The sequence below is a fragment of the Acipenser ruthenus genome, chromosome 12 (genome assembly GCF_902713425.1).
Source record: "Acipenser ruthenus chromosome 12, fAciRut3.2 maternal haplotype, whole genome shotgun sequence".
In the NCBI taxonomy this organism is placed as follows: Eukaryota; Metazoa; Chordata; class Actinopteri; order Acipenseriformes; family Acipenseridae; genus Acipenser; species Acipenser ruthenus.
In genome coordinates this window covers 19,250,000-19,276,750 of record NC_081200.1, presented here as the reverse complement: position 1 = coordinate 19,276,750, position 26,751 = coordinate 19,250,000, and the positions used below count along the sequence as shown (strand labels likewise).

Below are 26,751 nucleotides of genomic sequence, written 5' to 3'. Positions count from 1 at the left end.
TTCTTCCCAATGGAGACATACTGGAATGATATGACCTAAACCATGATAGGACACCACCCGAGAGACCTACCAAGCTTCCAAGACGAATCAATAAAATGGAGTGGTCAACATTATGAAATGCAGATACTTAGATAGGCACTTACATAGCCAGAGTGTGCTTTAATGCACACTCTGGCTATGTAAGTGCCTATCTAAGTATCTGGTAGAGCCGACAATAAACCAAACACTGTTAACTATGTGTACAAACATTAACCCTCCCATTTTCCACTCTCTACAGGTTCTTTTGGGAGTCTGCAACTCCAACCCCCCCAGATGAACATCCAAGGACCACAACACAGGTAAGCAAGCTTCAATTTTTATTGCAATGAATGGCTACAATAATCTTTATCCAAATAACAGTTTATACAAAAAAAAAAAATACAATCCCAACTAAACCTAGAAATATGACATCTCTCTAAAACAACAAGTCCTACTTAAACAATTGAATTAGGTTAACAGTATCTAAAAACAAGTTCAATTGTGCAAATAGTCAGGGAGGCTCCCGGTGCTTCTCGACCATGAGAAGAGAGGCCGTAGCACAGAAAGAAACAACCTTGTATTCCTTGTGTCCCAGCTTGTAGTATCACTCCAGGCCATAAATGGCCCTTGTCCTCTTCACTATAAAATTAGCCCCACACAGACAGGCCCCATCGAAACCTGGGGCCATCTTCTGCCCATCCCAAATGCTGTCCCACTGGTCACTGTCCAACAGGGGGTCAGCCCAAAAGCCCAGGCCCAGGTACCTGCTGTAACAAGCAAAAAGAACAGACAAGTCAGTGCAGTTGCATTGCAACGTATTGTATCCCAATTTGAAGTTTCTAACAATATTCCAGCAGGTTGTCTTATATACAGACCACCACAATAGTTATGTACAATCAGTATAATGCTATTTGACAGACTTCATAACTCCTATATTAGTAGTAAAGTCAATATATGTGTTGTACTGTCAAATAAAATTGTTTCCAATCAGACACTGAACAAAATTATTCTAGCCCTGTGCACTTATTTGCAAGCTAGACAGGGTTCACCACTCAAACAAAAGTACTACAACTTCTTGGTTGTAACTTCCCTTGGTCCCACTTGTCCCTGCAGGTTCTTCCTAGACTTGGTCCTCCAGCAACACAGTCTGCCCTGCTCTCTACCTGCACTGTGCAGGCAGCACACCTCTTATAGGGCAGTTAGTAATCAAATGAAGTAACAGGTGATGCAATTAGGTTCCTCAGAATGTCAATCAGTTCTACCATTTGATCACCAGTGTACTCATAATAAATACAACAAAACAGTAAAACACACAAAGCAAAAACTAAACATAATAAGTGATATAAAATAAAACAAATAAATAAATAATCACAGCAAAATTATAACAAACAGTGCAAATCAATCAATCATTGAAAAGTGAAAAAGTGCAGTGCTCAATTTGGTCACTTATGACAAGAGCTTATCAACAGATCATTTAATACTCTAACTCAGGCTGAGCTATGTGCAGCTCAAAATCCAGACTGGAATTACTCATACATGCTGTGGGTAGTTAAGAAACTTTGTACTTGGTTTACAACAATCCGCTCAAGAACGTTTGCTAAAAATGGCAGATCGGAATTTGGCATAAAGTTATTGAGGTCTTTAGGGTCTAAATTTGTTTTATTAAGTAATGGCTTTATCACCACTACCTTGAGTGCTAAAGGAACTAAGCCAAAGTCAAGTGATTCATTTATAATTTCTTTTATGTGTGTATTGAGAACACAAAGTACTTCTATTAATTATTTAGAAGGGATGGGATCACAAGAACATAGCGTGGGTCTCATATGCAGAACTAGCTCCGTCAGGTCTTCTAAAGAAATCATTAAAAAAAGACTATATCATTTCTTTAACCAGTCTAGATGAATTGGTTAAGGTTCATCCATAATAGGATGAGTCTGTATGATTTTATTTCTAATATCTAGAATTTTATTTTGATAAAACATTAAAGCAGCAGGCAGAGGCAAAAGGAGGCAATTTAAGCTAGGATTGGCCATGCTCCGACTCCAGAGCCCTCGAGCCATCTCAGGGGCCTGGAGCTTGCCAGTTTTCTGAGCTTCCGCAGATCCACTGTGTCCTGCCTTTCACATTTTAAAAAATCCTTCCTGAATTATTCAGTTCTACGGAACCCCTAAAGGGACATGGTGTGAATTAAAAAAAGGTTAGTATCTGGTGAGCACGAGTTAGTGCTTGATACTAAGAGAGTGTGGTACCCTCATTTGATTTTCTCTTCTTTTGCAATTTCTCTCTCAGTCCTTACAATATTGTCATTTTGGTAGACGAGCCATCATTTTGCATTGCAGTTACACTCACTTTCTCAGAACAAAAGCAAGATCGGGCTCGATCATCAGTATGTCAGTCCCAATAATAACTTGCACATCCCTGAGACCCACATGACTTAATTTACTCCTTATCATGAAGACTTTCATCGGTTAAATAGCTTTCTCTTGCGAGTTAGTCTTCAGGAGCTAGGAACTGTTGTATAACTCAGCGTACTGTACAATGTAAAGGGTATATATGTGCATATTTTATATATATATATATATATATATATATCCCCTGTCCTAATTCTCCTCGACCTCTCTGCTGCCTTTGACACTGTTGATCACTCTATTCTACTATCATCTCTTGCTGACCTGGGGATCTCTGGCACTGCTCTGGCCTGGTTCTCCTCCTACCTCTCCAACCGCACTTACCAGGTAACCTGGCGTGGAGCAACCTCCACACCTCACCCTCTCTTAACTGGAGTCCCCCAAGGGTCAGTCTTGGGTCCTCTCCTGTTCTCTCTCTACACCCGCTCCCTGGGCCCCCTCATCGCATCCTATGGTTTCTCATACCATTTCTATGCTGATGATGCTCAGATTTTCCTCTCCTTCCCCACCTCTGACTCCACCATCTCCTCCTGTATCTCTACCTGTCTGTCTGCTATTTCCTCCTGGATGCACTCGCATCACCTCAAACTCAACCTCTCTAAATCTGACCTCCTTTTCTTTCCCTCCTCCTCTGATCTCTCTATCTCTGTTCCTCTGGAATCTACCACACTCTCTCCCTCTTCTTCAGCTAAGAACCTTGGAGTCACCCTGGACCCCTGCCTCTCTTATTCCCAGCACATCTCCACTCTGGCACGCACTTGCCGATTCTTCCTGAGCAACATCCGAAGAATCTAACCCTTCCTCACCAACTATGCTACCCAGCTCCTGGTCCAGGCCCTGGTACTCTCCCGCCTAGACTACTGCAACTCCCTCCTGGCTGGCCTCCCTGCGTCCGCCACCCGTCCGCTCCAGCTCATCCAGAACTCTGCTGCCCGCCTGGTGTTCTCTCTGCCTCGCTTCGCCCACGCTACTCCACTACTCCGCTCGCTCCACTGGCTCCCGATCACCGCTCGCATCCAGTTCAAGACTCTTGTACTAGCCTACAGATGCCTTGACCAGACTGCACCCAGCTACCTCCAGACCCTCATCTCTCCCTACACCCCCACTCGACCTCTCCGCTCCGCCTGCACTAGAAGACTAGCTCTACCTCCGCTACGCTCCCCTGCCTCCAGAGCCCGCTCCTTCTCCACCCTTGCTCCGCAGTGGTGGAATGACCTTCCTACAGATGTCAGAACTGCCCAGTCCCTGACCACATTCCGGCGCCTCCTTAAGACTCACCTCTTCAAAGAGCACCTGTAGAACTCCTCTGTTTGTATCCTGGGACACTATCACCCTTCATGTAAATGTGCTTTATTTTGCTCTTATCAGCCCCTATTTTACTGCATTTAATCCTGTACTTCAGAATACTGTAATCTGCCAAGTGCTTAACCTGTAGTACTTTGTATTTAATCATATCCTGATGTAACTATCACTATTATCTGCTGTATTATTGAATTGTGGTTTGTCACACTTGTACTTTGCTTGAACAAAAGTTATTGTATTTCTTGCTCTTATTGTATTACTTGTATTGTAACACTTGAAATGTATTTGCTTACGATTGTAAGTCGCCCTGGATAAGGGCGTCTGCTAATAAATAAATAAATAATAATAATATATATCTCAGTGGTGGCCAATCCAATACACCAAACACTGCGATCCATTTTGATGGATCTCAACGGGCTCCGCGATCCACCAGTAAACTATGACCAAAATTAGCAGGATTTAATATAATAGTGTCCAATACGTAATAGCAATAATAAAACAAAACAACCACAACAACAAAAACTTAACAAATACACTAGGCTAAAATTTAGGGGCACACACACACACACACAAAAAAATAAAATAATAATAATAATAATAATAATAATAATAATAATAATAATAATAATAATAATAATGATTTCCATTACACGAGAGTAGATGTTAAAACTTCATGTTGATTTGAACTCCGCTCTCGCCAAGATAAGCATCAAATAAGACGTAGCTTTACAGTAAACTAATGTGATCCATATGTGTCTCCATCCATTTGCGTTTCCTTCCATATGATGATGTAGATATCCTTCTGTCAGGTGTTAATGGCTGAACTGTAATACTGGCTCCAGGGATCAGCTTATTACCTCCCTAGCGCATCAGCACACACAACAGCTGCGATGCTGGCTCCGGGGATCAACCACAGTGCGGTCTCCACAGCGTGTCAGCATAATAACTGTCTGGATTGAGGTAAGTAGGGTACATCTTTGGGGTCTTCAAGTGGGCACCTTCCATCCTCTGTGTTTCGTAGACTAGCCCACGACACCTCAAGAAGGCTCGACGGTGATTCTGGCGTCCCAGCATCACCCCCCTCCGTCCCCCACTCAACTCAACCCAGCTTACTTACCCATACATCAGCGTTTCTTTCTTTCTATTGTGCTTGAGATCCCCAGCCAGAATCTTTCCATCTCAACCACAGCCAGTTGCTGCTCCTCTCTGCTGCTTCAGATAAGTTCTTCACTGTGCGACGCAACTCTTGGCCACTGAATCAGACGTCTCTGAGAAACCGGATTGTAGAGTGTGCCACAAATCCTCGACAACCCACCTCCACTGGGTAAACCCGGACTCTCCATCCTCGCTGTTCCGCTTCAGTAGCTAGTTGAGCATACCATTGTTTCTTCCTCTCATACGCCTCAATCTACAGCATCCTCCCATGGCACTGTTAACTTTACCAGGTGAACAAGGCATGCTGATCCAGACCACAAGGCAATATCTGGTCGAAGGTTAGTGGTGGCAATCTCAGGTGGAAAAATAAGCCGTTGACCAACATTTGCCAGCATTTTCCAGTCTCTAGCAGCTTCCAGTTGTCCTGGGCGAGGATTCATTTTAACACCTTTTCTTGGCTAAGAGCCACCTTACATCCTGTCAAAATGTGCCTTAATGTTGCAGGTGATGAACATAAAGGACATGAGGGATCCTCTCCTACCCAGAGGTTTAGGTTCTGTGGTGATAGGAGAACATCATATGTTGACCTGATGAGGAAACTGATACTGCTCTGTTCCATTGACCATAGGTCTTGCCAGCCAATCTTGCGTAGTTCCACACTCTCCCATCTCATCCATTCTCCCTGCTTGGCCTGGGAAATGGCCTTTATACACCTCATCCTCTCCTCCTGTTTTTGCACCTCGTTGACTACCAGCTTCCTCCATTGAGCTGGGGCTGCCTTGTGCCATGTAGGAGGAGCTGAACTGAGACCAAGACTCCCCTCTTCCATGCTGAACTTGCCCCATGATATCACCAATTCGAAGGGCAGCCTTTGCATCCTCCACAGCTTTCTTTGCCGCCCACTTTCTTCCAGTTTTCAACACAGGTGCTGCCTCCCTTACGCATTTGTCGCGTGACTCTACTAATCTCATTTCCAGTCTGACCTTGGCGCACTTAAACTCCTCGGTTAGAGCGGAGACTGGTAGCTGCAGTATTCCTTTACCACAAAGTCCCACTCTGCTGAGGCAGCGTGGAACTCCCAACCATTTCCTGATGTATGAACTGATTAAAGCTTCCAGCTTCTCTACTGTTGTCAAACAAACCTCGTACACAGTCAGTGGCCACAGCAACCTCGGCAGTAGACCAAACTGAAAGTACCAGAGTTTTAGTTTGCCTGGTAGAGCACTGCTGTCTATGCTCTTCAACCCTTCCACTGCTTGTTGTCTAACTTCTCACACACAAACTGTGTCCTTTAGATCCCCGTCGTACCATCTCCCAAGACTCTTCACTGGCTTCTCAGACACTGTTGGTATTGCCTCACCATTAATGAAGAACGTTTTATCTACTACTTTACCTTTAATTATAGAGATGCTCCTTGATTTAGTGGGCTTGAATTGCATTCGTGCCCATTCAATGTTATTGGTTAATTTGCCCAATAACCGATTAGTGCAGGCTACTGTTGTAGTCATGATTCTCATGTCATCCATGTATGCTCGAATTGGTGGTAGTCGCATTCCAGAAGCCAACTCCTACTAACCATTTTGATGCCCTAATGATTACCTCCATTGCCATGGTAAAAGCCAGTGGAGAAATGGTGCATCCTGCCATTATTCAAACTTCTAGGCATTGCCATGTAGTGCTGAATTCTGAAGTTGAAAAACTAAATTGCAAATATCCAAAGCAGGCTTTCACTAAATTTGTTATTTTCATCAGTACACTGAAAAAATCAAATGCTGCCCAAAGAAGTTCATGTGGCACTGAACCATATGCATTAGCCAAATCCAGGAATGTCACATGGAGCTCCTTGCTCTCCTTTTTAGCTGATTGAATTTGTTGCCAGATCACATTGATGTGTTCTAAGCATCCTGGGAAACCTGGAATGCCCGCTTTTTGTATTGAAGTGTCAATGAAGCAGTTCTTTAATAGGTAAGTTGACAATCTCTGAGCAATAATGCTGAAGAAAATCTTGCCTTCTACGTTTAATAGGGAAATAGGACGAAACTGACTGATGCTTGTAGAATCTTTTTCTTTAGGTATAAATACTCCACCTGATCGGCGCCATGCTCTTGGTACAACCTGTTTTTCCCATGCCACTTTTATCAATTTCCACAGAATTCGTAGAACTCCTGAAGCACTCTTGTACGCTCTGTACGGAACTCCATTAGGCCCTGGTGATGATGAAGCCCTTGCTTTTTTCACAACTTGCTCTACTTCTTTCCACTTAGGTGCACAGTCCTCCATTTGGTATTCTGTTGGATTGATAGGTGGGATGTCTGAAGGAATTGACATAGGCTCCTGCCTTTTTGAATCTGTATGTGTTTCCTCCAAATATCTCTCCAGTTCAAACTTAGATGCTTTTAGTGTGCCATTCTTCTCACTGGTGAATAACTTTACAAATCTGAATGGGTCTTTATAAAAGTCAGTTTTCGCACGCTCCTTCTTTTTGTAGCATTTCCGTAGGCACTCAGCTCTGCTCAATGTTGCAAGTTTATCTTTTATGACCCTTTGTAAGAGATTGAGTCCCTCCTTCTGACTTTGTTCTGCTCTTCTCTATTGCTTCTTCAGCTGTCTCCTTTCTCTAAGCGTTCAATCTCCTGCTGCCGTCTAGACTTTCCAGGAATAGTTTGTACTTTTTCCTTCCTTTTTTCAACTCCAAACCTCTCGCTTCCATATGCGTAAATGATGTCCCCAAATTTATCCAGCTTCTTTTCAACTGTTCCACTTAATCTTTCCAATGCAAAGCAGAGATCTGTGTTTACTGTGTCCCATGCAGTTTGTCTCACAAGTTCTTGGCCATTTAACTCCAGGCTTGTGCCTGTTGAGGTTCTTTTCTCTCTTATGCTGGTTTATCTGACCGGGTTCACAAGGATCATTAGGTTCATCACTAACTGTGTCCATGCAAGTCCTTCTCACATCTATGACAGGGGTGCTGATATCCTGCGAACTGTGGTTTGCTTCCTGTCGCTGGATTTCATTCGACTGACTTGACTGACTTTGTAAAATGTACTGATCAATGCGAGGCCCTTGTCCCTTCTCCTTCAAGCATTTCATTCTCCCTTGATGAATCTTCAAACCCCTGACCGCTGTCGCCTTGCTCAAGCCGCAGACACAAACCTGGTGTTCCATGTCTTTGCTAACTGCATGCGTTGCAATTAGGGAAAGTTGAGATTTTAAACTTTGCACATCTTTAACCCTTTGCGGTCCATTTATTAATCGTGCGTCAGGCACGCCAGGTCTAATTAATTTTCACACGCGCAGTTAATTTTATACGCGCTGTTTAAAAGTATTTTTTTTCACAGTCAAACGGGTTTAAATGGCCCTGCATATCAACAAAGCACACACTAGGCATCTCCAGCCCCTCCCCAGCCTTTTGTTTGCTATAGCGTTCAGCTGTGTAAGAAATAAATAATAATAATAATAATAGTCGTACATACCGATCGATCATCTCCAGATCACTCGTTTTATCACCAAACTCCTCAATAATGCGATCCAAGTCATTATTTTATTACTATAACATCTGAAAAAAGCTCTGCAAATGTCCATGATAGTCTCAGTGCGCTGACGCACTTAGCCAGCTTGTTTATTATGGACGCCCATTATCTGATACCTGATACCATGTATGACTATTCATGAAATACGCCTTTTTTTTTTTTTTTTTTTTTTTTTCCGACTTGTCTCGGCTCCTGTCGCTACCACTCGGCAATTGAATGGTTTTCTCGGCTTTTTCCGGAGAAAAAACGACTAAACACCCGTTTATTGCGTTGCTATAATGATGTCGGACCCAGTCCGACAAAGGACCTGTGAGGAATAATTGCAATGTCGGACCCAGTCCGACAATGGACCGCAAAGGGTTAAGCAATTTGTGAGGGTCCTTTAACCCTTTGCGGTCCTATGTCGGACCCTGTCCGACATCATCAAATAGACGTAAAAAACAGGTCTCTAGTCGTTTTTTCTCCGGAAAAAGCCGAGAAAACCATTCAATGGCCCAGTGAGACCGGTAGGAGCCAAGGGAAGCTGAAAAAAAATGGGCTTATCTCATTAATACAGATAGCCCCGACACCACATAGATAACAAGGACATAAACAAACAAGATAGCTGCTTCTGCAGTTGTTTCTTTACCAGTTGTACAATTTTCATCTTGCAATTTGGGGTAGATATTCCCTTCTCAGTTGACCTGCTGTAGGAATTGCTCCCACATTTATTACATGTTTGTTCAGAAATGCACGTAGTTTGGGATTATCATTAGCACAAATAAATGCCTCTGTCAAATCGAAAATAACATCTTGTCGGTGTTCATAATTTTCGTTCCCCTTACATTTTTTACTGGAGGACACTGTCTCATAGCTGTCAATCTCAGCCTTTCGTTTTCTATGTTTTTCTGATGATAAATGTCGGTCAATTGTTGACTTTCGAGTGTGGTCCAAAGATAAATTGCAAGTTGTGCAAAATAAATTATACCCATCGGTGTACAGAACACCAGGTGGATATTGTTGCGTGCGTTCACGCAATGAAATGCTTTTTGATTGCGATGTCTTTGACTCCATGTTTAGGTCTCTCGATTTTCCTTTTAACGCACCAATTTATTCAATTACCATTTATTTATAGCTAATCATAATTAGCTTTTGTTTTTCTAATTAGTCAAAGCGTAATGTGTTGATTTCTTAATTCGATTACTATAACTGGAGTGGCTGCAGGTACATCTAGGGGATAGCAGTTGAATTACAATTGAAAAACACAGGACCTTAGCCATCGCACTCATAAATCAGTGAAATTGGCAATGTATGGGATTTGTAGTTTTTAATGTGTGATTACAGTGGGCACTGGACTAATAAACTACATTCCCAGAGTACATTACTATTGAGCTATGAGTTTAGATCTGACTTTTTTTTATTATTTCTTTTATTTTTCATTTTAAAACATAAATCACGTTTATTGTTTATAGTCAACTTTTAGGAATTTCTAGTTGCATACATGCGCCTAAATTAAAATGTATGTTCGTACAAGCATTTTGTTAGACTCATATGCAGAAACTGTTGGGATATTTTCATCTGTGCTACTGGACGACACGGAAGGCTCTCCCCATCAGCCGAAACAAAAACTGTTGTATGCTTATATGCTAGTGCTTGTTCTGATTTGTCCCGAGATCCACTGAAAATCTTTTGCAATCCACCTGTGGATCGCGATCCACGTTGTAATATTTTCACGTCAGGCCAGGGTTGTGGGTAGCTAATGAACGTTTATTGATTCTAATCCCACAAGTACCGTACAAGCACCAACAAATGTCGTACATTAAAACAGCGACACCCTACGGTACTCTGGGGTACTACATACATACATGACACACGTATTGGCCACCGCTGATATATATATATATATATATACACATATACAGGTATATACACACAAGCCTGTTATCTCTACTGGACCTGGCAGCCATCAATTCCTTTGTTTTGTACAAGGAATGCAGCGGAGAAAATATCAGTAGGAGAGATTTCATCTTGAAGCTAGCCACTGCGCTTCGGCAGAAACATTTTGATCAGAAAACTGCAAAGCAGCAGGCTGGAGTTTTGTATGTACATATACCTGTTTACACACTAGTTTCTTTTGAAATGTTTTATTTTCTTTTTTCTTTTTTTGATAGTGCTTTATATGTGGTAAGTTAGAAAATAAACCCTTTTATGTTTAATTGTTCATTTAAATATGGCGTTTTGGCTGTGCAGATGTTTGATATGTCGTGCTTGAATAAAACTTTTGAGTTATTATTATTATTATTTATTTCTTAGCAGACGCCCTTATCCAGGGCGACTTACAATCGTAAGCAAAAACATTTCAAGCGTTACAATACAAGTAATACAATAAGAGCAAGAAATACAATAACTTTTGTTCAAGCAAAGTACAAGTTTGACAAACCACAATTCAAATAATACAGCAGGTAATAGTGATAGTTACATCAGGATATGATTAAATAGTGATAGTTACATCAGGATGTGATTAAATACAAAGTACTACAGGTTAAAAACTTGGCAGATTACAGTATTCTGAAGTACAGGATTAAATGCAGTAAAATAGGGGCTGATAAGAGCAAACAAAATAAAGCACATTTACATGAAGGGTGATAGTGTCTCGGGATACAAACAGAGGAGTTCTACAGGTGCTCTTTGAAGAGGTGAGTCTTAAGGAGGCGCCGGAATGTGGTCAGGGACTGGGCAGTCCTGACATCTGTAGGAAGGTCATTCCACCACTGCGGAGCAAGGGTGGAGAAGGAGCGGGCTTTGGAGGCAGGGGAGTGTAGCGGTGGTAGAGCTAGTCTTCTAGTGCAGGCGGAGCGGAGAGGTCGAGTGGGGGTGTAGGGAGAGATGAGGGTCTGGAGGTAGCTGGGTGCAGACTGGTCAAGGCATCTGTAGGCTAGTACAAGAGTCTTGAACTGGATGCGAGCGGTGATCGGGAGCCAGTGGAGCGAGCGGAGTAGTGGAGTAGCGTGGGCGAAGCGAGGCAGAGAGAACACCAGGCGGGCAGCAGAGTTCTGGATGAGCTGGAGCTGGAGTTGTATCAAGTAGTTTCTCTTTCATTTTATTACTGATGTTGTTTAAAATGTAACCTTCATTATGATTGCTGTGGCGGGTGTTAAACCTCTCAACCCCCCCCCCCCCATTAGCTTGTGGGTGGTAGACTGCTGTACAGATGTGTTTAATACTAGAACGACTGAGTTCATATACATACCTAGAACATCCATGAGCAGTTAATTTGCGTATTAAAAACAACATAAATATTATAATGAAAGGACAACAATTGAATATAAGTAGTTTTATTCAGGAACATCATATAAACCAACCGAAACATTGTAAATAAACGGACATTTGAACAAAAATATGTTTATATACAGACATATTATATAAAGCACAACCTCAAAAAATGGTAAAAAATTAAATAAACTAATATTTGAAAATAAATGTGTATATACAGGTATAGCATGCACATAGAAAACTGTACAACTGAAACAATGTAAATAAGTATCCATTTGTTTTAAATTAATGGATTTATATTGCTTACAAAACAAAGCGCATATATGCAACCAAAGCTATTTGTTTATATACAGACATATTATAATCGAAATGACATGAATAAATAAACATTTGAACGGAATGGGCTTCATTTACAGTCTTTTACAAAATATACGTGCTGGCACGGATCCTGCGCTTTTCAAAATATGCATTGCACTTACTGCCTTCGCATTTGGCACAGCTATCAACAGTAACCCAAGCTTCTGGCACCAAGTGCTCCACGGGCACATACTAGTGCAATGAAAGCTTCTAATTCCTCCAATGGAATTGACCAGGAATCATCTTGTAGTTGTCGTGGGCTTCAGTGCAGCGTTGGATGTGGTGAAGCATATGCATGTCAAATCAATAGGCAAAAAGCACCCAATGCGCTCTCATCAATGTTGCATTTCAGTATATGCCGTGGGCACTGGAACTTTCTTCAAAATATTATGTTCACCCCTCTACTTGCAGCTTCATTACCAGCCTCTTGAGTGCTAGGTGGTGCTGGCGCTACCACTGGAGAAGCGGTTGCCTCAGGTGAAGTAGCAGCTGGATCAGGTGCAGGGGATGATGCAGTTGAAGTGGCTGGCATCCTTGCTCCATGGGATCCCCTGTGCCGTTTTCGCTCACTTGGTCCTGGCACTGCTGGCATCCTCCTCACTGTCACTGCTGCTGGAAGATCCATCTTCGCAAACCCAAACAAGCTGCACAGTCCTTGACCAGTAATTCGATATGCTGCTCAATGCCAGGCCACCACACCAGGTCCCGGCAACGTTGCCTGACCCTTGTGTGCCAAATTCAGCACCACTGTGCAGTGACCCTGGGCCACACAGAAATCATTCCAGCAGGACAGCTCTTCTTTGATCCTTAAAAAATTGTGTCAGTTTGTCCGCCACCCGGGATGGCCAGCCCTCTGTAATATAGGAGCACAGGGTGCAGAGAAGAGAGTCCTCCTTTGATTACTATTATTATTATTATAATTTATTTCATAGCAGATGCCCTTACCCAGGGCAACTTACAGTTGTATACAAAAAATACATATCAAGAATTACAGTACAATTAATGATGCCTGCTGGAGCTGTAGAAGGGACACCATGTTCTGGAGAGGTCCACGTAACATCAGAGCTTGCTCAGTGTCCTCTGACTAAAGTCTGGCTTCTGGAGCTATAACTGATCTGATCTTAATTAATTACTTGTTAATTAATCAATGAAGTCCCAGCCACAGTCTGCACATGTATTTGGCAGGGATAGTATTAACCCTATCCCTGCCAATCTGGAACAATCAATAAATAATACATTTTATACAGGTGCTTGCACCCTATCACAACTGTATTTTCAATAAAATGCACAGTACTTTAAAATGTATAATACTTTTCATTGTTTTGTAATTGAAATTTGATTTCAGTGTTACTGTAATTTCAATAAAAACTGACTATGCATTTGGCTTAGACTCCTAATAATACTAATGTTTTTGAAGGTTCCTTTAAATTTGTATTATCGAGAACTGACTGTATAATTAACAATTACAGTGACTAGCAATATATTACAAACTAATTCTTCAATCACACATAGGGTTACCAGACGCCCCGGGAAAGCTGGAATTGGCATATTTTTCAGCCTTTGTAAATGGTAAAAGCAGAACTCATTTTTTTTGTAAAGAAACAATTTCAGAAAGGAGACAACCACCAATGCATACCTGCCAAGTCTCCCGATTTCATCTGGAGACTTCCAATATACAGGTGTGATCTCCCATCTCTCGGTGAGACTCATGAAACTCCCAATAATTTAGATTGCCAATTGTAATGCATTATTACCTTAAATAAACTTTCTTTAACAAGCTCCCCCGCTCGCTCGCGCTACAGGGGAAACAGCAAAAAAAAAAAAGGTATGTATATATCTTAATTCAGCATGAAATTAATGATTTATTAAACTGACAGATTAATATGCCCGTAAATGATTATGTTATTTGTATTTAGCCCATGGCCTTGTCCATTGGAGCTCATTACAGCCCCTATGCTGGCAAAACTATAATACATTAAATACATTAATTAGATGAAAACTAATGTCAGCTGTATGGAATGTATAGGCTCAAACGGGGCCTTAGTGAGAGCCTCCAATACCACATCTAGACTCCACTCAGGGAGGACGTCCTTTCTAGGGGGACGCAGCCGCAAAGCACCCCGGAGAATATATACGCCCGGAGATACTGAGTCTACAGGGACGTGGCATGTAAATATAGCTGCCAGGTACACTTTCAGCATAGAAGAGGACCTGCCCACCTCTAGCAGATCTTGCAGAAACTGTAAAATAATTGCTATGGGGTAGTAGATAGGGTCATTACCTCTGGCCATACACCACTTTTAAAAATACCTCCTTGTAAGCATATAGTGCTCTTGTGGAGGAAGCCCTAGCGGTCCCGTTCAAGGGCAAGATCCACAGTTGGAGTCTGCCCGGCTCTGGGTGCCAAAGGGTGTCTTGCGCCTGACTTAGGAGATCTTTGTGCAGCAGGATCTCCCAGGGCTGGCCCTGCAGCAGCTGGCAAAGGTTCAAAAATAGATTCTACTGGGCCATTTATGTGCAGGAATGTCCTGGACCCACTGACTCCTCTGCCTGGCCAGACCTCAACCCAACCCAGATTGGATGGGTCTGTTGTCACAGTTGTGTATCACTCCCATCACTACACCTTCACACAGGTGGGAGGTTTGTCTCTACCAGTGTAGGGCTTCCCAGCATGAGTGAGACCGTCCACCGACGGTGTCTGTCGCGCTTGAGGTGTAGCTGAAAGGCACTGAGCCACGCTTGGATGGGGCGCATGTGCAGTAACCCTAGGTGGATGGCTGATGATGCTGCGGCCATCAGACCCAATAGTTTTCGACACAACACCAGTTGTACCGTGGACCCCTGTTGAAACAGGGTCAGGCAGTTTTGAATAGCCGCGACAGGTAGGCTCGCATGGTGAAGCAGAATGGCAGCACAGAAAACTCTAAGATGCTCCCCTGAAAGGTGAAGCAGAGATATTTCCTGTGCGCTGTATGGATAGGAATGTGAAAATACACGTCCTTCAAGTCCACTGTTGTAAACCAATCACCCGGCCAGGCAGATTGGAGAATGTGACGATGTGCATAACTGGTGAGTACGGTGGCGAGCACCCAAATGTCTGAGGTGCAAGTGCACCTGAGCCGCAAGCCTTCAGGGACCCTGCTGGGGCTGCTGAGGCTGAGGTGGAGCCCATTGTGTGGCTGCCTGGGGCAGCGTTAGAACTGCCTCCGAGATCGCTGCTGTGTAGGAATCCCATGTCAGTAGGAATCCCATGTCCGTCATTGCGGGTAGGCCGGCTGTTAGCTGCCGCGGAAGCCTGAAGGCGGTGCCTCAGGTCATCACGCGGGGCAGTGGGGATCAGAACCGTTCGTGTGAGTAGGGCGGATGCTAGCGTCTCGTTCTCTCCCATACCAGAGTACAGGAGGGGAGCATTGAGGCTACCTGTCGAGACGCCTCGCGTTCTCGGTGAGAGTGCTGCAGCAATTCCTCTACCACTAGTCCAAAGGTATGGTCAGGGGAGGTATCATGAGCACAGGGAATACTACGTGAAGGGCTCAGGGACAGATTGAGGAGGGGGGAGGGAGAGAGGGGCTCCCAATGCCACGCGCAGCTCAGCCATGCTAGCAGGGGGACGTTGTACAGGACATGCAAGTGTGGAATTTAACTCCAGATGTAAAACTGAAACCTCTCCCCACGTACCAGATTTTGAAAATAATAATAATGTTTTCAAACCTGTAACCCTTATGCTCCTGTGTACTACATACCCATGTTCAATATAGAAATAAAAAAAAGTTTTCATTGTTTGTTTTTTCATTTTCGTAGCAGACCCTGCACCTTTTTTGCGGTCTCTGCTTCCCTTGTGTTGGAGGGATAGTTACAAATGTATGTACAGGGCTACTTTACGCAGGCATTGTGATGGATCTGGCTGCCAGAGATGCCTGCTTCATTGTCTTGTACCCAGTAATGTGTTTAGATAGTATTTCGTCACAGCACTGCCACTTCAAACTAAACACCTTCCCGTTTGCAGCTGGCTTACCTGTAAAGTAGCTGCATGCTCTTTTGTTTGTACAGTCACAAAGGTAAGTGATTAGCTTTTCGGGAAAAAAAGCCAAAAAGCACTCCAATGGAGAATGCAAACTCTCAGGTTCCATGGCGGGGTGCACATCTGTGTAAGATGCAAAATCAAATGATGGAGGACTGGCATCATGGTAGGGATCAGTAATAAACACCCAGTCCCCTGCTGTTCTTGGCTCCACATCCTCTTCATCATCATCATCGCTGAGTGACAAGTCAGCATCACTGCCGCTGGTAGCGAAATCCTCCGAATAAAATGGGAAACTTGACGTATACACGTACGACATGGTACTGTAAGTGGGTTTGCATCTGACGTACCTGCGTACGTCATGGTGTTGAAGTGGTTAACCGTGTGTAGTCAACACAACCTGGGGTAGCGCATAGCACACACCAGGGTGGATACACATTCTCAAGTGGCTGCAGTAGGCAATCAGGAGAGTAGTACAGGGAATTGCACAGTGCTGGTGCAGCGCGGCGATAACCTGGTTCTGGACCATGTGCAGTCATACAACAGAGCAGCGTGTAGCATATACCGGAGTGCAGCACAGGATCAAGGAGCTGCGGCATGTCAGACAAGAAGAAAAAGTGCACTGCTTTTTTTTTTTTTGAACTGGTAAAGGAATACTGTCTAACTGGGCTGAGTTGAGTCCCCCTGTGGCAGGATGGCTTGCAGTGGTGAGGAGTGGTGACGTCACGGACCAGGAAGTAACTGAACCAAAACAGTGGATGGGCGGGTGAAGCTGAATGCTACGGCACTCAGTGTGATTTATTAACCAAATTAACAAAATAAAAGATTTAAACCAACAATAAAACACAAAACAAAAAGGTGTGTTTGCCAAACAAATAAACAGCAACAAGTATATGTTAAATATAGCAATTGTTCGTTATATTCTCCTCGCTCTCTCTCTGCTCTCCCGTACTCTCCTCTCTACACTCAACCCTGCAGCACTGACAGCTGCAGGTTCTTATACTCTGGCCGAGGGGTTTAACTAGGTGTTAATTATCTTATTACCCCTCGGCCACAGTCTGCACGCGTTTGGTAAGGATGCGTGACTGTCAGCTAGTTAAATAATCAGTAGCTGATCAGCCACACATCCTCACAGGTTTTAAATTATAAATAACAATAACAAAAGATGCGTGGCTTTTATCCGCGCCGCAAACAAAAATACAAATAATAATAAATAATAATAAATAATAAATAGGGACACTCCGCCACACCCCCACTCAACTCGGCCCAGCTTACTTACCCGTACATCAGCGTTTCTTTCTTTCTATTGTGCTTGAGATACCCAGCCAGAATCTTTCCGTCTCAACTACAGCCAGTTGCTGCTCCTCTCTGCTGCTTCAGATAAGTTCTTCACTGTGCGACGCAACTCTTGGCCACTAAATCCGACGTCTCTGAGAAACCGGGTTGTACAGCGTGCCACAAATCCTCGACAACCCACCTCTACTGGGTAAACACGGACTCTCCATCCTCGCTGTTCTGCTTCAGTGGCTAGAGCTGAGCATACCGCAGTTTCTTTCTCTCATACGCCTCATCTACAGCATCCTCCCATGGCACTGTTAACTCTACCAGGTGAAAAAGGCGGCTGATCCAGACCACAAGACAAGATCTGGTTGAAGGTTAGTGGTGGCAATCTCAGGTGGAAAAATAAGCCATTGACCAACATCTGCCAGCATTTTCCAGTCTCTAGCAGCTTCCAGTTGTCTTGGGCGAGGATTGGTTTTAACACCTTTTCTTGGTGGTTGCTCTCCTGGGCGGAGGAATATTGTCTTTTGTGTGTAATGTTTTGATGGAACAGGTGGCAACTTATTGGTCATGTTACGCTTGTCTTCCAATGCTAAGGCCACACATCGCAGCACCTGGTCATGGCGCCAAGTAAACCGTCCTTGGCTAAGAGCCACCTTACATCCTGTCAAAATGTGCCTTAATGTTGCAGGTGATGAACACAAAGGACGAGAGAGATCCTTTCCTACCCAGAGGTTTAGGTTCTGTGGTGATGGGAGAACATCATATGTTGACCTGATGAGGAAACTGATACTGCTCTGTTCCACTGACCGTAGGTCTTGCCAGCCAATCTTGCGTAGTTCCACACTCTCCCATCTCATCCATTCTCCCTGCTTGACCTGGGAAATGGCCTTTATACACCTCATCCTCTCCTCCTGTTTTTGCACCTCGTTGACTACCAGCTTCCTCCATTGAGCTGGGGCTGCCTTGTGCCATGTAGGAGGAGCTGAACTGAGACCAAGCCTCCCCTCTTCCATGCTGAACTTGCCCCATGATATCACCAATTCGAAGGGCAGCCTTTGCATCCTCCACAGCTTTCTTTGCCGCCCACTTTCTTCCAGTTTTCAACACAGGTGCTGCCTCCCTTACGCATTTGTCGCGTGACTCTACTAATGTCATTTCCAGTCTGACCTTGGCGCACTTAAACTCCTCGGTTAGAGCGGAGACTGGTAGCTGCAGTATTCCTTTACCATAAAGTCCCACTCTGCTGAGGCAGCGTGGAACTCCCAACCATTTCCTGATGTATGAACTGATTAAAGCTTCCAGCTTCTCTACTGTTGTCAAACAAACCTCGTACACAGCCTCGTACAGTGGCCATAACAACCTCGGTAGTAGACCAAACTGAAAGCACCAGAGTTTTAGTTTGCCTGGTAGAGCACTGCTGTCTATGCTCTTCAACCCTTCCACTGCTTGTTGTCGAACTTCTCCCACACAAACTGTGTCCTTTAGATTCCCATCGTACCATCTCCCAAGACTCTACATTGGCTTCTCAGACACTATTGGTATTGCCTCACCATTAATGAAGAACGTTTTATCTACTACTTTACCTTTAATTATAGAGAAGCTCCTTGATTAGTGGGCTTGAATTGCATTTATGCCCATTCAATGTTATTGGTTAATTTGCCCAATAACCGATTAGTGCAGGCTACTGTTGTAGTCATGGTTCTCATGTCATCCATGTATGCTTGAATTGGTGGTAGTCACATTCCAGAAGCCAAGCGCTCTCCTCCTACTACCCATTTTGATGCTCTAATGATTACTTCCATTGCCATGGTAAAAGCCAGTGGAGAAATGGTGCATCCTGCCATTATTCCAACTTCTAGGCATTACCATGTAGTGCTGAATTCTGAAGTTGAAAAACTAAATTGCAAATCTCAAGTAGGCTTTCACTAAATTTGTTATTGTCATCGGTACACTAAAAAAATCAAATGCTGCCCAAAGAAGTTCATGTGGCACTGAACCATATGCATTAGCCAAATCCAGGAATGTCACATGGAGCACCTTACTCTCCTTTTTAGCTGATTGAATTTGTTGCCAGATCACATTGATGTGTTCCTGGGAAACCTGGAATGCCCGCTTTTTGTATTGAAGTGTCAATGAAGCAGTTCTTTAATAGGTAAATTGACAATCTCTGAGCAATAATGCTGAAAAAAATCTTGCCTTCTACGTTTAATAGGGAAATAGGACAAAACTGACTGATGCTTGTAGAAACTTTTTCTTTAGGTCCACCTGCTCGGCGCCATGCTCTTGGTACAACCTGTTTTTCCCATGCCACTTTCATCAATTTCCACAGAATTCGTAGAACTCCTGAAGCACTCTTGTACACTCTGTATGGAACTTCATTAGGCCCTGGAGATGATGAAGCCCTTGTTTTTTTTTCACCGGTTGCTCTACTTCTTTCCACTTAGGTGCACAGTCCTCCATTTGGTATTCTGGTGGATTGATAGGTGGGATGTCTGAAGGAATTTACATAGGCTCTTGTCTTTTTGAATCTGTATGTGTTTCCTCCAAATCTCTCTCCAGCTCAAACTTAGATGCTTTTAGTGTGCCACTGGTGCCACTTTTAGTCTTCTCACTGGTGAATAACTTGAATGGGTCTTTATAAAAGTTAGTTCTCGCATGCTCCTTCTTTTTGTAGCATTTCCGTAGGCACTCAGCTCTGTGCAATGTTGCAAGCTTATCTTTTATGACCCTTTGCAAGAGATTGAGTCACTCCTTCTGATTTTGTTCTGCTCTTCTCTATTGCTTCCTCAGCTGCCTCCTTTCTCTAAGCGTTCAATTTCCTGCTGCCATCTAGACTTTCCAGGAATAGTTTGTACTTTTTCCTTCCTTTTTTCAACTCCAAACCTCTCGCTTCCATATGTGTAGATGTTGTCCCCAAATTTATCCAGCTTCTTTTCAACTGTTCCACTTAATCTTTCCAATGCAAAGCATTGATCTGTGTTTACTGTGTCCCGTGCAGTTTTCTCACAAGCTCTTGGCCATTTAACTCCAGGCTTGTGCCCGTTGAGGTTCTTTTCTCTCTTATGCTGGTTTGTCTGACCTGGTTCAAAAGGATCATTAGGTTCATCACTAACTGTGTCCATGCAAGTCCTCCTCAGGTCTATGACAGGGGTGCTGATATCCTGTGAACTGTGGTTTGCTTCCTGTCGCTGGATTTCATTCGACTGACTTGACTGACTTCGTAAGAAGTACTGATCAATGCGAGGCCCTTGTCCCTTCTCCCTCAAGCATTTCATTCTCCCTTGGTGAATCTTCAAACCCCTGACCGTTGTTGCATTGCTCCAGCCGCAGACACAAACCTGGAGTTCCATGTCTTTGCTAATTGCAGATCTTGAACTAGTCTTTTGTGAAGTACTCTCCATACTCATATCCGTTTCCGTTCCTAAGTCGTTAACCATGTTGTCCAACGCTGAGTCATCTTCCGCCCCCGCTCTCGCAGACTCTAGGGATATTTTTCTCTTTAATTAAATTATATTCAATGAAAGGCAACAGAGGACCAGACTGTTTTATTATTTTGGTTTAATATAATATACAGTAGCAGGCTAATGTTCCTATTGAAGTGGGCTACAATATTTTTTTTTTCATGAAAAAGTTGTCGTTGTTTGTGATAGAGATAAAGGATCGATGCTGTAAATCTCCCTCCCGATTAGAAAGGGCGCTGTGTAAGGGGGAAGGTAAGCTGCCTCCTAGATCTGCCACCTCAGTGGTAGGTGGAAACCGGAAGGTGACCATATTAGGAGGGGCGCGTAGCTGCAAGTACTCAGGACAATTCCATTGCACTCAGCTGCGGGGCAGCCCTCTATTGGAGAAACCATGGCGACGCGTTGACTGCAGGGAGGAGTTTGCTGGGTACAAAGGGGAAGCAGCTACGTCAGTTCTTCCTCTTGCGCTGAGAAACTGAGCCGCCAGCCGGAGCGTTGTGTTTTTTGGATTATGTGTTGTTTGTTGTGTGTTTTCAAAACAAAGAAAACTCAAGAGGCAAGCAGTCGCAGTAACACTATTGAAAAGCCATCTGAGAAATCACCACGCAAGTCTCACTCATCATGTAATATACTGTATATGCATCAGTGGCATCTACTTATTAAACTAAATATCGCCTGACTGGCAAGGATGCCATTTTTAAATTTGACACAACAGATACATCTCACCACTCCCCTCCAATTTCAGAAACATATTTAAAACAAAATTAAAACCTCTCCAGCTCTCTGCTGACACAACCGTTGGGCTTTTAAAACAATGTCAGGTTCGGCATAGAATTCTATTGTGCTCGCCGCGGACGGGAAGGACTGCGGAAACTGACACGGAAGTCGTTTAGTCCACATATCATCTAATGCTGGTTTATAATCCAGTTACCGGCATCGGTGTGAAAACAGCCTCAGAAATTATTAGTCAGCTTCTCTTGAAGACCACAAGCCTGATTAGGATCATTTCCTACAAAAAAAAAAAAAAAACCCTTGGAAGCCCCTCCCTTGAGTGCCAGTGCAGTGCAGTGTTTAGGATAGTGGAAGGATACATAATATATGTATTATTCTTTTCCTTAAAAAAGCTAGTTTTTATAATTATTAAAAAAAAAAAAAAAAAAAAAAAAACCTAGCCATTTTATAAGCGAAATAACTCACTCCAGGGTGTGCGGTAAGACAATTCTCTCACAACGCACACCCTATCGGGGGTTATTTTTTACATAACGCAGGCAAAATTGTGCCTGTAGACAGTGCTATTAGTGTATGTTAATATTAATGCCTCCCTGACCAACCGCAGCTCTTTAGTTACACAAGATTGTCCCTAATGTGATTAATAATATTAGTAGGATTGTACAGCCACTGCTGCGTTTAAAAAACGTGTTTGTTTTTTTACCGTGTTCTTTCACTACTTATAGTAATATTGCAGAGATTCTGACATAAAACTCAATAAATCATAGTGATACAAAATCTTCTTTTAAAATAGTACATGGATTTATTCTTTTATTAAATTGTTCCTCTTTCGAATCCACTTTGTTACCATTTCCAAAATATATTTCAGCACATTTTGAAGAGATAGCAAACAATGAAACAAACAAAATAAAAACTTAGCTGAGATCTTTTGAAGCTGCGTGTTTCTGGCTTGCTGTCTGTGAAAAGGTATGTATGTTTTAAACCATGACTGCTTCACCTTCCTGTGACATACATGAAATAAAGAGAATAGTGAGCACCAAATACTTCCCAAATGATTTACTTTTCAAGCTTTCACAAGGCAAAAGTTTACTTATTAGAGACGTTTTAGATACATTCATTACCTTTATTTGTGTGCTTACAAAACCTGAAAAATAACTCCTAATCAGTGCTTTTTCTGCCGTGTTGTTTAATTTGCCCTGGCATTTTATTTTATTTATTTATTTATTAAATATCGAATACTGACTGCCTACTCATTTTGGAAAAATACAGCTGTTGCAATGTGCCTGAGTTTCTAATTAATTCAAATTCTAATTTTAGCCGTGGAAAAACCGGTATAAATTATGGTCCGTTACCGCCCATATGGAAGAACCATATTTAAATTATATTAAATATATATTGCAGTATGGTTTAATATAGTTGAAATATATATTTTTTATTTTAATGTCCATATATTTTTTCACATAAATGCACCATATATGATGACATACTTGTGAAAATATATATGAACAAAAATGCTTCTGATCAATTTGAAATCATAGGTGATATCTTTTTATATTGCATATTTATGTTAGATATACTAAATATCATGTACACTATATTATATATTTCTATAACAACTGCATAATTTAGTAAAATGGAATTGTATGTATTTTCAGTGTAATCAAGTGGTTCATACAAAGCACAAGATACAAAGTCCTTATTTAAATCCCATCCACTAAATAACAGCCACCCTGCTTAAGTGTTAAATTGAGTACTGTAACATTTAATAAACCTTACTGAAAATCACCATCTTGGATTAAATAAAATAAACTTTTTAAATTTTTAATTGTCATTTTGCAGTGCTGGCAGTTGTCTCTAAGTAATTAGGAGTGTATAGTACTTTTTTTGTTAATGTATAGTTTAGGAGTAAGTAGTTCCCAAGTAGTGCAAAACACACGGTATTCTTAATGTGTATTACTGAATAAAAAAGCCCAAATATTACAACAAATGACTTATGTTTATGTTTACAACATTTAAAATTACAATACATTCTCAAATAACAGAAATCACTACCACATTTTAGCCCAATACTATTTGTTTTACTTGGTAAAACAAATAAAATAATTAGTTACAAAACACTTTAGTTTGTACACAATTTTAAGATTGCAATATATTTTTTGAAAATACATTTCTATTTGATTTAAAATTACAGTGCACTTTTCTGTACTGTCATATTACGTTTTAATTCATTGTGTTCCAGGCTAGTAACACAGCAAAAGGATAAGCAGTGCTTTACTTTGTGACTTCCAATCTGTTGGGGGGGGGGGGGGGGGGGGGGATACATACAAGACATTTCTTATGGCAAGGAATGTCGACAAATACACACTTTCTTTTAATTTCCCCACAGTTAACTGCAGAAAGATGACTTGTCTCTAACTACAATGATATGTGAAAGAAATAATTTAATTGGCCGGTCACTGCACAAACTGAAAATCTTCCTCTTTAGAAACCACCCAACAGCAAAACACTTTGTGCCTTCACTGAAATCAGCTGCTACAAAAGTTTTGATGGCAAAAAATTAATCATCAACTAACTGAACAGTACAGCTGTTCTGCTTTTTTACTTTTCTGTACTCCTTTGAATGTATTATTTCTTTAACACTTCTATTCTCTTCCCACTCTTCTTCCCAGAGGTTTCTATACCCAAGTAACTATCACAGAATTTGCAAACATGATGTACTTAAAAAAAATCTTTTACACCCTGAAACTGCTTTTCCAAATGGTACAAAGATTTTGGTACTGTTTCTTTACCAGCTATTGAATTAATAATGTCCAGTATGTCCGAGGTGGCTTCATTGCTAAGTCTATGCTTCAATTTCCATGCCATAAGCAGCAGTCCATTCTGTTGCAGAGTCAAGTTAACTGGATCAACCTGAAACAGATTTGTTCAGTAATGGGTTATATATCAATCATTTTGTTCATTCCAGAAGTAAATCCACAATCCTTACAAGGAATACAATTATACAGACACGGAAAAAGTACTGAGGGTATAACTATGCGATCAATCAATGGCATACCAATGTGTTAGATACTTCTTGTTTCTTTCTTTATCTTAAACTTAAGTCTTGTGCTCTTAGGCCATTTTTTTTACAAGTTCACAAGCTTGAGATGACATTCTGACAACAGTCCTCTGTGCATGCTATTTATATATTGGCTTTCAGGTACAAAAGATTTCCGATACTTTTGAAACAGGGCCACACAATTTCAGACAGATGAGCATGGTCATGCTGGTTTACATAAAGCTCCAAGAATCAAGATGGCTTAACATACAAGAACATACAAGAATTAATAAGCACATCAGCTTGGTGTGCAATTTAGACCTACTGGTAACCACGACAGTATATATGGCAGCCCAAAAATACCCCATAAACAAGTTTATTTTCTTCTGATTGGGCTTTCCTAAGGTCTTCTCTGAAGAAAAAAAACAGGACAAGTAGTACTTTCCAGCAATTCCTAAAAACACACAAAGCAACTACAGGGTGGAATACAATCACATAATCGACTGTAAGCCACCTGTACTGTAGATTCCTCTACTGTTTCATCCTCTGAATTTGATTAGAGATTCTCAGTGTCCTGTACCTGCAATTTAAACATTTATATATATTTACTTGCATACACTTGTGAGAATGTTTTAAAATACTTATTATTCACTGTATAGGCCTACCATATATTCTGAGTCAGTGTTGTGCACTCTCTTGTTCACTTTGGATTGTTTCATTTTTGTAACACTTGTCTCACTTACCCCTACACAAATAGGCCTTGCACCTAACAGTAAGGGCCCTGGATTCTTATCTATTATCCCAGAACCAATGGTCCTTTTGTTTTTGCACACTGTTACCAGACTTAAACTATCACACTTACTTTTCTTCTTTAGCGATGCCTCCACCTGATGGTCACGTGGTTTCCCTATTATTGGCACGCGCCCACAGGAATTTATATTCAACCATATAACAAATGCAAATTAAGCAAGAGCAATATACAACTAATAAAATCACTCACACAGTCCTGAATTTTATATAAAAATAATCTTTATAAATGGGGATTCAAGTTAAACTAATATAATGAACTGCAGGTAAGTAAATTGTACATACAATATAAACAATTCCAATAACAAAATACTTTCCCCAAAATGTAACTTCTTTTAAGTCACCAAACAGTAACTAAAAACTCTAGGCTTCAGTGGTTTTTAACTCAAATGTACTCTTCCAATATATTCTATTCAAAATAAACGCTAGTGGAGTGCACTCCAGCCCCACGTGTAACACACATGTAGACAGACGAACAAACAAACACTGTTGCAGGCCTGAATCGTGGCTCGGGTACGTTGTGGCCTAGAAATAAAACAAAATGGCCCCTTCATTATTATTATTATTATTTGTTTATTTAGCAAACGCCTTTACCCAAGGCGACTTACAGAGACTAGGGTGTGTGAACTATGCATCAGCTACAGAGTCATTTTCAATTACGTCTCACCCGAAAGACGGAGCACAAGGAGGTTAAGTGACTTGCTCAGGGTCACACAATGAGTCAGTGGCTGAGGTGGGATTTGAACCGGGGACCTCCTGGTTACAAACCCTTTTCTTTAACCACTGGACCACACAGACCACACAGCCTTCACAAGCTTTATTGAGAACACACAGTTACGCTTGCTATTTTAAAAGAAAACACGTGGAAAAACTCACAATTCTGAAAGGCTTCTCCCAGTTGTAGCTCTCGGTTACTTGCAGTCTCTGGATCACGGCAAACCTCTGTCGCTGCAGTCTACCTCGCTCTCTCTATCTAAACGTGGTCCTTCTGAAACACTGTCCAGCTGCCTCTCAATTGCTTCGTTTATTTTACGATCTAGTCACTGTCTCTTTACTTTCATTTCGAGCACGTATTAACGGTGCATAAACTTAAACTTTGCAATACAATATGTTGTTTTAACAAGACTGTATATAACAATGCCTAAAGAAAATAACTTGCACTGAGTGACTACGTGAAGTGACAGACCTACGCTGCTTAAAATAAAACACGAGCTTGGTACGTGAACTCAAAAGAAATAAAAGCAGAAGTAACAGAATACTCTTCTGAAACTTGTTTAAACTGAAGTACTGTCTACTAAAGTTTATAGGAATTTCCTGACTTAAGAAATCCTCACTTTTACTCTGCTGAATCACTTACCCTGTACTGCTCTATTCTAACTCCCGGTTTTAT

The 26,751-nt window shown here is 41.8% G+C and overlaps 1 long non-coding RNA gene across 1 annotated transcript; it reads right to left on the bottom strand.

Moving 5' to 3' along the window:
• Positions 1–356: 356 nt before the first annotated feature.
• On the bottom strand, positions 357–26,751 carry LOC131740071 (uncharacterized). The gene is made up of 3 exons (XR_009330705.1): positions 26,238–26,751; positions 24,307–24,427; positions 357–785 (listed from the first exon to the last, which is right to left on the bottom strand). It is a non-coding gene; the product is annotated as an uncharacterized LOC131740071 (long non-coding RNA).